The 13,203-nt window shown below is 32.1% G+C and overlaps 1 non-coding gene across 1 annotated transcript; it reads right to left on the bottom strand.

Annotated features, from left to right (window-relative positions):
* Positions 1-1,188: 1,188 nt before the first annotated feature.
* Positions 1,189-1,268, bottom strand: TRNAL-UAG (transfer RNA leucine (anticodon UAG)). Its single transcript has one exon. It is a non-coding gene; the product is annotated as a tRNA-Leu (tRNA).
* Between the last annotated feature and the right edge of the window lie 11,935 nt (positions 1,269-13,203).

The following is a 13,203-nucleotide window of genomic DNA, read 5'->3' on the forward strand; positions in this document are numbered from 1 at the left end:
TTGACTTTATTATTGAGGTGATGCAATTCATTGAAGCTGTTAATTTTTAAGTTTAGATGGGGTTTAAGTATTTTTAGGTTGAGATATTTTCATAGAGTTCAAAAAATTATCTTTTAGCTTTGAAATACACTTTAAATTATTTGATTTCAAGTCTAAAAGCTCAAGTTAGAACTATTTTAATAAAGATTGCTTGAGCAGAATTTCTGATTAAAAATTACGAGTTTAAATTATATTAGATTTGATTTTAAAGCTTAATTTTAATTATATATGAGCAAATATTTTATCTATTAAGTTTTATATTATTATTATTTATTTATTTTGGATTCTAAAATATTTTTAAATAAGAGTTTTTTTATCATCTCTATCTTTTCTCCCATCCAAAATATGCCTCAAGATCTTTCTGACCTTGGAAGGAAGTGATCTTCAGTTTTAAGGAGTTGATGTTATCGTCCTTCTTTTCTTGTTCGCAAATTCGTATTTCACTTCTTTACCTTTGGAAATTCGTCATTCGTCTGGCCATCATCATTTCCATTCTACTTTCGGATTCATCTTTTTCAATTCATTTTACCTACCAAAACCAAATTTTGGGAGTTTAAAAGGAAATCGCATTTTTTAGGGATAATAATAACAAATCTAAAGCTAATTAATTATGAAAATATGAAAAGAAACAAATGTGGTCTTTCTTTGTGTGTGACAATTAATTGTAACATTTAAGATTGATATGGAACTCAAGACTCCATCCTAGAATTCAAATTGAACAAACTTGGATTAGATTGGGAAAATATATTAAAGGAATTTGACTGAATTGAATAAAATAGATTGGCTAAAATGGAGTTAAAATGATAACTTGAATATTTTAAATTTTTTTTGGTCAAATGTGGTTCCTGTTTGACTCCCAAAAATTAGTTCCCTTAAGCAAAACAATTTTGACCAATCAGGATTCGCCACATAAAAGTTATCTTTTTTGGAATTTGAAAATCAACATATTTAAAAAAATTCAATGTTTTCAATTTAAGAGAATTTTTTAACAATTTGTAAAACAATCGTTATTTTAAATAGAATAATAAATTCTTCTAAGTTTGAAAAAAGATTACAACTTTTAGATCTAAATATTTTCATAACTTATTTCATAAAAAAACCAAACTAAAAAGGAAAATATGTCAGCAAAGTTTAATTTAAATAAAAACATGACAGCTGTGGGATTTGAACCCACGCCCTTTCGGACCAGAGCCTAAATCTGGCGCCTTAGACCACTCGGCCAAACTGTCGAGATGTTGAATGTGTGCAAAATTTAAAAATATAAAAAACGTATGCTACCTTTGAGAATATAGTAAACTTGGTTATAAAATGGGCAACGTTTTGAATTGTCAAGAAGTACTTTTGCGCTGTAGATGGGCTTTCTTATATAGACAAATAAATATATTTGTCTTTTTTATTTATTCATTTTTATTTTATGTTTAAAAGGTTAATAAGACAAATAAATATATAATAAAAAGGAGGCTACTAATGTTTTCTTTGATAAAAAAATTCACCTTAAAAGGAATAAATAAAGTTCTCGTACAAAAATTGATTCAGTCATTTAATAAATTAATTTAAAAATATATATTAATTTAAAAATCTATAAATTAAACAACTTGTATAAAGAAAACACATAAATGATGAGGGACTATTAAAGTTTTAAACTATTACACTTCAAAGAAAATCTTATTTATCAGTTCTTATAAAAATTTCTTAATTATAATCCATTTTCTAAAATTTCTAAAATTTTAAAATAAAATTATCTTTGGGATTTATTTTTATAGACAAAAAGTTATTACTTTAAATTTCTAACTAAAGTAATAAAAAAAATACATTATCACACAAAAATGTTTAATTTAATGATTGTAAATAGGAATAAAACCTCAAAATTTTTTGTCATGAATGAATTGTTTGGGAACAAGTCAATGGCCACCAAAAAGTGTCCATAGAGACATGTTAATTTTGAGGAGCGATTAGGGTTATGGGTTTTGAAGTGGCTTAGGTTTTTTTCTTTTCTTTTCTTTTCTTCTCTTTTCTTGCTTTTGTTGTTGTTTATTTGGTGTTGTTAAGCTGATTGTTCTAAGTCTTTAGATCCTATTCCTAGCCCACCACAAGAATCAATATCATTTTCCAAATTTAAACTATTTTCGGAGCACCCACGACACTTTTTAAGACTTTGAAATCGCCCAAGTATTGTGTTGATCTAAGGCATGTTTTCCATTTCTAGCTAGCTTTAGGTTCTTTTATTTTCTTCTCTATTCTTTCTTTTGTTGTTTGTTTATTTGCTCAAGCCTTTGGATCCTATTCCTAGCCCACCACAAAAGTCGAGGTGATCATTCTCCAAATTTAAACTCTCTTCGGAGCAACTACAACACATTTTAAGACTTTGAGATCGTCCAAGTGTAAGTGTTGTGTTGGTTTGGGACATGTTTTCCATTTCTAGTTTTAGGTTCTCTTCTTTTCTTCCTTTTGTTGTTTGTCTATTTGGTGCTGTTAAGCTAGCTGCTCAAGCCTTTGGATCCTATTCCTAACCCACCATAAGAGTCGAGGTCATTTCTCAAATTTAAACTCTCTTTGGAGTAGCTACAGCACCTTTTAATACTTTGAGATCACCCAAGTGTTGTGTTGGTTTGGGACATGTTTTCAATTTCTAGCGTTAGATTCTTTTTTTCTCTTCTCTTTATCTTCCTTTTGTTGTTTGTCTATGTGGTGTTGTTAAGGTGGTTGCTCAAGCTTTTGGATCATATTTCTAGCCCCCCACAAGACTCGAAGTAGCTACTACACCTTTTAAGACTTCAAGATCGCCCAAGTGTTGTGTTGGTTTGGAACATGTTTTTCATCTCCAAACCGATCATGTAACGTTCTATGTTGGCTTTGTCTTGCGTTGTTTATGAAGTAACTTTTCATTCAAAAAGAAAAAAAAAATTAGTGATAATCTTTTAGATAATTTAATTGGTAGGAGAGTGATTCTCATTTTGGATAGGGATAATGTAAATTTCTTTTTATTTATTTTTCTTCAAACACGAGAGTGTGATTTCTTAAATAAAGGTAAGAATTGAAAAAGTAAAATTTCTTTTATGTAATTGGAAAGTTAAAATATACTTTTAAGATAAAATTATCTATTTTTCTTATTATTTTCAATATTTTCATACAATATTTCTAACTAAAAATAAGAAAAATTATGTAATTTTAAATTAAATTAATTACTATTACATGAAATTTTAATCTACATTCTAATTAAAAGACATATCAAATACTTTAAGCTTATTTTAAATTAATCATATATTTATTTTGGATAAATATATTTATTTTATTTAAAATAAATAAATATTATTTAAATATAAATAGATTAAATTACATGTTTGTTAATAAAAATATCCTTCAAAAATGTTAAATTTAATAAAAATAAGTTTTATTTGATAAAGATAATTTAAAAATTACTATATTTTAAGTAGTACTTTACCATGTGTACCAAATATTGATAATAATAAAAGAGTGTAATCTACACTTGTTGTCACACAACTATTACTAACTTTCTTTTTTGATCATCCAATTTATGATTTTTTCTTTTTTGATCACTAGTGACTAAATGGCTAATGGAAAGATGACGTGATAGTTTTTAAAATTAGCATAATAGCAACTTTAATTTTCAACATTTATATATGTGTTAATTTAGTCTTGATTCAAAAAGTTTTAACTTTCAATGTTTACACATCGTGTAATTTGATCCTTTTTTTGTTTGTTTGTAGTTTTACCTTTTTTTTTATGGGCTTTCACCTAAAAAGTTCTAGGAAATTAGCAACTAATTTTGATTGAAAATATACAAAAAATTTGAAACACCAAGAACCCCAAGATCATAATTTTCATATTCTCATTCTTTTCTTTTGGTACTCCAGTTCTATGCCATTAAGTTGAAATCTAATAGGTAAGATGACTCGGCCTTCACCTATTCACTCTTTAATAATATTAGATACGTACTTGAATCATTCAATGTTGGTTCAACCAAGTTGCTCTTATTATAATTGTCGTTATTATTAGTGTCTCCGATAAACACGAAAAGTCTCGTCACTTGTTCAATTAACACAATATTAAAAGGAAAATAAAAGTACCTTTGAAACCAACTTCTAGACTTGGAGACACAATAAGCTTAGCTAAGTCCAAAGAGTGGATAAGCTAAATGGCTTGGGGACTCGAGAGTTCAAAAAGAGCCATGAATGGACTTGCATTATTGATTACCAAAGTCGACATCAAGCGACGAATTATGCTAGTAAATAAGAACTATTAGAGTGTTGCCACTTCATCTTGTGTGACGTAACCCCTATGTTTGACTAAATGGAAAAAAAATGAAGAACAACAATAAAAAACAAAAGAACCCAAATTTTGAAAAATAGCCAATTAAATTCCTTGAAAATAAAAAGTACTAACTTAGTTAATTCAACCCCATTTCAACTCTAACAACTTCAAAATTTTTAAAGTTTTTATTTGTTTCATCAATGGTACTTGGCTCAAGCTAACAAAAAATGAGTTAATTGTCATTGAGTGATATCAAGTTCTTAGACATTTGCAGTATAAAAAAAATAAACCTTTTTAGGGTTATCTAGTTTAATTAATAACAGATTTTAAAAAAATGTTTTTATTTTTAATTTGCATATTGTGTTTTGAATTTATTTTTGTGTAAAAATAGGATAAATTTAGGTAATGTGTAAACATCAAAGGCTTTTTTTTAAATAAGGCTAAATTGACACGATGTGTAAACGTTGAGGTCTAAATGTGTTGTTATGCCAATTTTAAAAGCTTTCACATTATCTTTTCGTTAGCCATATAACAGTTGGTGACCAAAAACAAAAAAATTTCGAATAGTTAGATGATCATTCTGTAAATTTCCATAATTAAGTGACAAAAAAAACTTATTAATAGTTGGATGACTACCACTGTAGTTTACCTCCAAAAATATAATACTACTTTCTTAACAATTGCATTTTATTAAAATAAAGTACTAAACATAGCTTAAATCATTTATAGTAAAAAAAAATATATATTGTTGAATCCAAAATTGATATTTGCAGCCAGAAAACAATCAGTGCCAGAAGCAATGCTACGACCAATGCCAACTACTTTAAGCATAAAAACTGAACAAGGCATAAAACCAAAGAATACATGATATGTTTACGCAATTCAGTTTTCCTACGTCTGTGGGGCATTGCCCAGAGAGAATATCCACTATCTTAGCACCTCATACAAGTGATTTCAACTTTTAACACTCACCAAATTAGACTTGTCACTTTTGTACCTAAGATCTAGACAACTCTCCTATAATATTTCACCCCTAAAAACTTAGGACATTAACCAAGTCACACACTTGATTATTCACTTAATACACTCATAAGAATCGTTCCTCACTGAACAAGTTCTCTCAGTTCAGTTACAATACCTATACAAGTCTCCACAATATTTAAGTAATCAAGACTTGTTAACATACTATATCAATTACAATCAATCTTCCCTCGAAACAAGTAGGACAAAAAGTGTAACACCCTTCGCCAGACCCGATCGCTGAGACCGAGCTACGGGAAGTTACAGTCGTTTTTAGAGCAACTACAGTAAATTATACAACAACATAATCATTCAAATATACAATTATATACTAAACATTGTTGAAACCATTTTTTTTATTTTGAAAAATGGGGATCGACTTTAAAAAGAAATATGAAGTCACCACCAATTCTTTTCGTTTATGTGTGATCGGATCACCTATAAAACATTTTATTTTATTAAAATATTGATTTTGGCCTGCAAAATTCAAGAAAACGGGTTCAGTAGTCGATTACGTGCTAGGAAGGATTAGCACCCTCGCAGCGCCCAAAATTGGTACCTTATTGATTAATTAATGTCTTAATGTCGAAAATTTGAAAAGATTTTAAAATACAATATCTTTAAAGAATGTTTAGATAACTCGAAGTGGATATTGAGATTCTCTTGTTCCGAAGAAATAAAATATCATATCCAACACGTTAGGATACGACATTTCAAACCCTCGATACCAAGATCATCTCATGATTTCCGAAACTCATGCATTGAAATTTTAGAAGGATATTCGGTTATTTGGTCAAACGGCAAATCGAAACCCAGCACGTTAGGGCACGATTTCTCGAATTTTCAAACACGAAATATTGTCTTGTTTCGAGAATTTTTCAAATAAGTGATTATAGAACCGACTCAAAATGCATTTATTTGGTTTGTTTGAAGTAAAAATGAAATGGCCAATTTTGGACCAATAAGTTGGAAATTTCAATTACAACGCGATACTTGGAAATGAAAGGTAAAATTACAAACATGGAACAATATACATGGATAAAATACTATACAAATGAATGTCAATAGTATGAAAATAAGAAAAGAGCAAATTAAGATACACCCAATAGCAATAAGTTCACATCATACATTATGCAAATACTAACGTTAACATTCAACGACTTATGAATCAAAGAATAAATTTTAAAAGAAATATAAAGCCAATTAACACAAATAAAATGCAACAAGTTTTGAAACAATGATAAATGAGTTTGAAATTAATAATGTCAAAAATAAAACATTTGAAATTATAATACATACAATAATTTAAAATTAACTTATATATATAATTTTAAAATAAGTAATAAACGTGAAAGTTTGAAATAGATCAAAAGATAAAATAAGTGAAATAAATAATATACTAAGTAGTAATGTATAAATAGATTTTAAAACAAAAATCAAAAGAAGAAAATTAAAGTAAGTAATGTACAAAATAATATACATTAATTTAAATAAATAATATACATAAATAAAAAATAGTGTAATATAAATAATATATATAAAAATAATAATGTATGAGAGCATTTAAAGGAATATTATATGAATTTTTAAAACAAAGTAATATAAAAGAGGATTTTAAAATAAATAGCTATATAATAAGAAAAATAAAAATATATACAAATGCAAGTATAAAAATAACATACTAAACATGTAGAATCGATAAAAAATATATGTTAAAACAGTTTTAAAAAAAACTAAGTAACAAATAAATTAAAAGAAATAAATAACTACATAAACTAAAATAAACAAATTCAATTGAGATAAATACAAACTAAAAGGGTAGTTAATAAATAAAATAAACCATTGAAACATAATTAAGGACTAAAACACAGTGCGCGTAAATCAAAGATGGTTAAAAATGCAAATAAACTAAATCCCGAAACGAGGCGTTTAAATGCAGACTAAAATGAAATTGACACAAAATTCCTAGGAAAAATTTTAAAAAATAAAAAGGAGATGAACAGGGGCCTAATCAAACAGCGGTGCAAAAGGGAAAGGCTGACCACGCAAATTACCCATTTTAGACAGGAATGCGCAGATCCTTACCCCTTTTCCTAAACGGTGCCGTTCATATAAGGACTAAAATGGAAACACGATAAATTGTGGGGTCAATATTAAAAATAAATAAGAAATGAAATAGGACTAGATTGAATAAGGTAGAAAAAGCGGAGGGACTAGGGGAATAAATATCCCCTTTTAGCAAAATGCGTGGATCCTCCCTATGGAGTGGATCAAAGCTAGGGTCAAGAGGGCCAAACGACGCCGTTTTAAGGCTATTATAGCCTGCCCAAAATGACGCCGTTTGGTAGGCCTTTATAAGCTAATTTTGTTAAAAAAAAATTTCATTTCTCTTCTTCTAAAAAAAAAAAACTCAAAACTCCTCCCCAAAACACTCTCTCCCTCTCTCGGTCTCTCCCCGATCCGATCGAGCTCCGATTACCGGGCCACAGCTCATTTACCACCATACACGGTGGCCGGAGCTCCAAAAAATGACCCATTTTCAAACTTCTTCTCGTGTAGAGCAAGGGTCCGACGCTAAAACCTCGAAAAACCCGGCCAAATCCGGCGGAGCAATAAAGAAACGCCTAGTTTCTTCTCCTTTTTTGATGTGGCGCAGGTAAATACTCCCTTTCCCTTGTTGTTTTTCTATTTTCTATTTACATGAAACCATTCGATAGCAAAACAGAAAAAAAAAAGAAATCACCTTTTGCAAATGCTTCTATTTTTTGATTGATATTGATTTTTACTCGTATTATGCCTCAGTAAAAAAAAAAAACAAAACAATTTGTTTGTATGGCTTTATATAGCCGAATTAAAAAGAAATAAAAATACATTCTTTTTGTTGTCTGTTTGTTCTTTGTTTGATTTGCAGGTACAACGCGACGTGGTGGTGTACGGAGGCTTTGACGTGGCGGGGGTAGCTGGTGCGTACGGAGGTGGGAGCCATGCTGTTGGCTGCTTGCGACGCGAGGAGAGATGGGGATAGGGTTTGCTGCAAGCATGGTTTAGGTTTTGGGCTTTCTGGGCTTAGGGTTTAGTATTCTTTTGGGTCTATTTGTAAAATTTTGGGCTTAATTTTATTAATGAGTATTGGGTTATGTTTGACTTTAATTTGGGTTTTGATTGTTTGTATCTTGGGCCTATTAGGTCCAAGCGGATTTGGCCCATTACAAACATATTTACACTATGATACACAATCAAATCTGAATCTTAATTGAGCTTACGAAAGCTCTTTTGTTTACCAGAGCATGAAATAGGACCAAATTGCAAAGTTTTAAAACTTCAGGGCTGACGTTGTGATGTCACTTCCGCCACGTTAGACTTCTCCAAAATAGTATGTCACATAGTGACCTCAGGCCATTCGACGTGGCGGTGTAACTTACTGTCGGTCAATGTTGCGACGAGGAAGATTATTCGTCGGGCGTGGACTCTGTTTTTGGTAAAATTTATGCCTTTAGTACCTATTTCAAAGCTTCCAAACCAATTCATCTAACCAAGCATCATTTAACATTTCACTTGTTTCAAAACATTTCCAGCACATAACAAAACAATCTATTTAATGATTCAGTTCAAAAAATTTAATAAAACTTCCATTTGGCACAAAACATACCATTCCAACCTATTTAATTATAAGTCATTCATTTACCCAACTAGCCATTTCAATTACCACACACATATCTCAAACCATTTACCAAGCATTTATCTATACCAAGCTATCTTGAAACATGCCAAATAACATGCCATATATGTGCCTTAAGCATATGAATCACAACACACACATTTAATTAGATACCACAAGTGCCAAAACATGCATTTTGAAACATATACATAATCAACTCCATATTCAACTCTTGAGAACTTATATACATCAATACACCTATATATATGCCACAACTGTAGCACCCCAAACCCGGCCCAGAAGTTATGGCCGGATCCGGCATGCCACATCAAAAACGTCAAAAAAAAAATCTATTCTAAGTCCAGAAAATCGTACTTAATGTTCAAAAGATTAATTCATTAAGGGTTAAAGTGAATGGAAGTCATGCACCGGTAGGAAACCGGAAAAGAGGTGGTGAGTCCATCGGATCGCTAAGTACCAAGCTCCTTCGGATCCAATCCTAGACATGCATATCGCCATTGCCACACCTTAACGTCATGGATATTTCTAGGAAACCGATTTGATTAAGTCATTTTAGGAAAAGTGATTAATTTTGGAAAATACTTTCATTATGGAAGCTTTGCTTGTTGTCGTGTTATTTTGAAATCAATCGTTGTTTTTGAAAACGCCTAAAGCTATCCAGTTTCAACAGCTTAAAATAAGTAATACCTATCTTAGTAATACATATTAAAACCATCAAAAATAAATAAGCGGCCTTATTACATTTAAAAGCCCAAAACCTCAAACGTAATTAAAAGGATGTCCACTCACCGAAGAAAATCAAACTTTCGAACGGTGGCCACTCCGAATTCCCTCACGACTCCAAGCCCACTATGGTTGGGGATTTCTGCGTGGATGAAAATAAAAGGGTGAGTTTGGGGAAACTCGATGTGTAAGGAAAACCCTTCAAAGCCCAAGTCAGCTCAAGCCTATTGGGCCTAAGCCCATTCAGTATGAGGTACAGGGCGAGCCCTTTTCAAATTACAATAAACCGGGCCTTAGCCCTTATTCAGATAATGATATGGCCCATAGGCCCATTTCAAAATACATGCAACATTAGTAAACATATGCAAGCCCATTTGGGAGACTACTCAACCCACCAACCACTACACTCCACCCGTACCAGCCATACACTCCATGTGGGGAATAGCTCAACCCACCCACCCAACACTCCACAGATGCACTTTGTCTCGGTTATCAATAATTGAGGCAAAGCCTCCAAGACGTGGACAAGCCACTTTCAAGACTTCCTCCGTCAATATCCCATCCCATGCACCAGATAATAAGAACATGGCATGCGATAAATAACAACAATCAAACATGCATTTAGGTCAATTTAACCCTAGGGGTATTTGGTAATTTATCTACTAGGGTAAAAGCGTAAATTTTCCACTTTTAAAGGTATTTCAATAATTTATCTATTTTAGGGTTTTTCATGTATATTCCTACCTTTCACGTACTAATGAATCACGTACCGAGGGTTCTTACCGAATTGGGCCCGTTGGCCCATCATTCCAATTTTGGCGTATTAAGCCCAAAAATATCGAGGGCACAAAAATCATGTACTTTGCAGTCCAAACATTGCAGCTTACCAAAAACATTAATCGATTTACCTCACGAGCATTCGCACACTCGCAAATCTACAAAATACCGGTTTTCGGCATTTTGGCTTTTCGACTTTTGCCGATCTAGACTAAGAAAGAGGTGTTAGTTATACACTGCTTTGCGACGATATCTGTGACGAGATCCACACACGAACCGCCTACAATTGGATTACTAACACGTTAATCTAACTATTCAAATACAAACTACGATTAACCCCTTACAATATTCGCCAACCACACCTACAGATCATAGTAAGCTTATAAGAAATCAATAAGCAACTCATTAACAAATTTTTGTTAATGTTTACCACATAATCATAATTTCACTGCAAGCTGTCTTCCTGAGTAATAGTCACTAAATCATTTATAACTGGAGCTACGAAACTCCAAATTAAGTTCCGTTAATTTTCCTGAAAATAGACTCATATATCTTCTATCCATAAAATTTTCAGAATTTTGGTTTAGCCAATCAATACCAGAATTTTCTCAAAGTTTCCCATGTTTCACTGTTTGACTAATCTGACCACCCTTCATTACGAATCAAATTTCTCATTGTACAGAATTCGAAATATGTTCTTGTTTATTTCATTAGAAACTAGACTCAATAAGCTTTAATTACATAATTTATTCAGCTTCTAATTCTTCTCCCACAATTTATGGTGATTTTCCAAAGTCACGTTACTGCTGCTGTTCCAAGCAGATTTATTACCAAATCACTCTTTCACACATACCTTGCATGCATGTTATTTGAACATGTATATCACCAATCAATCATCACATATCTATGATTTTACTTAAGTATAATCTCCATTTCATCATTTTAAAGCACAACATGTTAGCTGATTTTTCCTTTAACATCTAAGGCACATGCATGCTCATTTGTTTGGCTCAACTTCACTTATCTTCCATTTTTCATCAAAAGAACATGAAACAACAACCATTTCCTTCATTTTAATTCATGACCAAATGCTCACAACACAACTAAAAATCAAAATATACTTCAAGAGTTAAGGTAGAATCAAGAAGAACTCATGAACCTCAAAATAGAAGCAAGGTACCAAGAACTTACCTTCAATTTTCCTCCTCCTAATGACCGAATACTCAAGAGCTTTCTCCTCTCCTTTCTCTTCTCTAACTTTCAGCTATGATGAACAAATATGGACAAAACTTTGTTCTTTTCACCCCTTTTTCTTTTAATAAAACTTCATATTTCATCCATTTAATTCTTTAATACAAAAGACATGAAATTCCATCATGGAACATTTACCTAAACCATTATCATGGAACATTTACCTTACCCATTATCATGGAATATTTACCTAATCCATTGTCATTGAACATTTACCTAACCCATTATCAATTTGTATCAATTTGTACCATAAATCATAGATATCAAGTGCTCATATTGTCTACAACAACATGATGGCTAGCCACTTCATGTAAAATGGGAGGTTTGTCATGCAAATTCTCCTGTTTTGCACTCCTATTTATTTGGCCACGTCAATTTAGCCTATAGCATTTTCAAACATTTTCACATAGGTCCTATTTCATAATTTCACTCACAAATGACAAAATCAAAGCATGAAATTTTGCCAACATTCACAGAATTCTCGAAAATTGGGGCGTTACAACTCTACCCTCCTTAAAGAAATTTCGTCCTCGAAATTTACCTAATCCAAACAGATGAGGGTATTGCTGTTGCATCGTCTCTTCTGGCTCCCAAACTCAGAAGTTTTCCCCTTCCTTAACTTGTTGAAAATGAGCGACCAAAGACTCATCGTTCAACTGCTTTTTCCTTAATCTGATCCACCAAGTTGGCCTCACTTGCAACTCGACCAATGACTTCCATCATCATATAGACTCGACGAGCAAACATTGCTCTCGGATCGAATCTGACTCTACAACTTAGAGCATCGACTACCACATTAGCCTTGCTTGGGTGATACTCGATCGAATAGTCATAATCCTTAAGCAACTCAATCCATCTCCTTTGCCTAAGGTTCAGCTCCTTCGAGTCAACAAATACTTAAGACTCTTATGGTCAGTGTATATAATACACCTTTCTCCGTACAAGTAATGTCTCCAAATCTTAAGTGCAAATATCACTGCTGCCAACTCTAAATCATGAGTCAAATAGATTCCCTCATGAGGCTTAAGCTATCGTGATGCATATGCAACCACCTTACCCTCTTGCATTAACACGCAGCCCAAACCTACGTGTGATGCTTCACTGTACACAGTAAAATCATTCCCAGACTTCGGCTGAATCAACACAGGTGCTTCAGTCAGAACTTTCTTCAACTCCTTTTCTTATGAGTTTTGTCAGAGGTGCTGCCATCACAGAAAAAACCTTCCACAAACCTTTTGTAATATCCTGCCAGTCCTAGAAAACTCCGCATTTCAGACACTGACCTAGGCGCCTTCCACTCCAAAATCGCTTCAATTTTTCGAGGGTCCACCTTAATCCCTCAGCAGAGACCACATGTCCTAAGAAGGTTACCTCCTCAACCAAAATTCACACTTGTTGAACTTCAAAAGAGTTCCTTCTCCTTTAATACTTACAAGACTATA

The sequence above is a fragment of the Gossypium arboreum genome, chromosome 1 (assembly GCF_025698485.1).
Source record: "Gossypium arboreum isolate Shixiya-1 chromosome 1, ASM2569848v2, whole genome shotgun sequence".
Lineage (NCBI taxonomy): Eukaryota > Viridiplantae > Streptophyta > Magnoliopsida > Malvales > Malvaceae > Gossypium > Gossypium arboreum.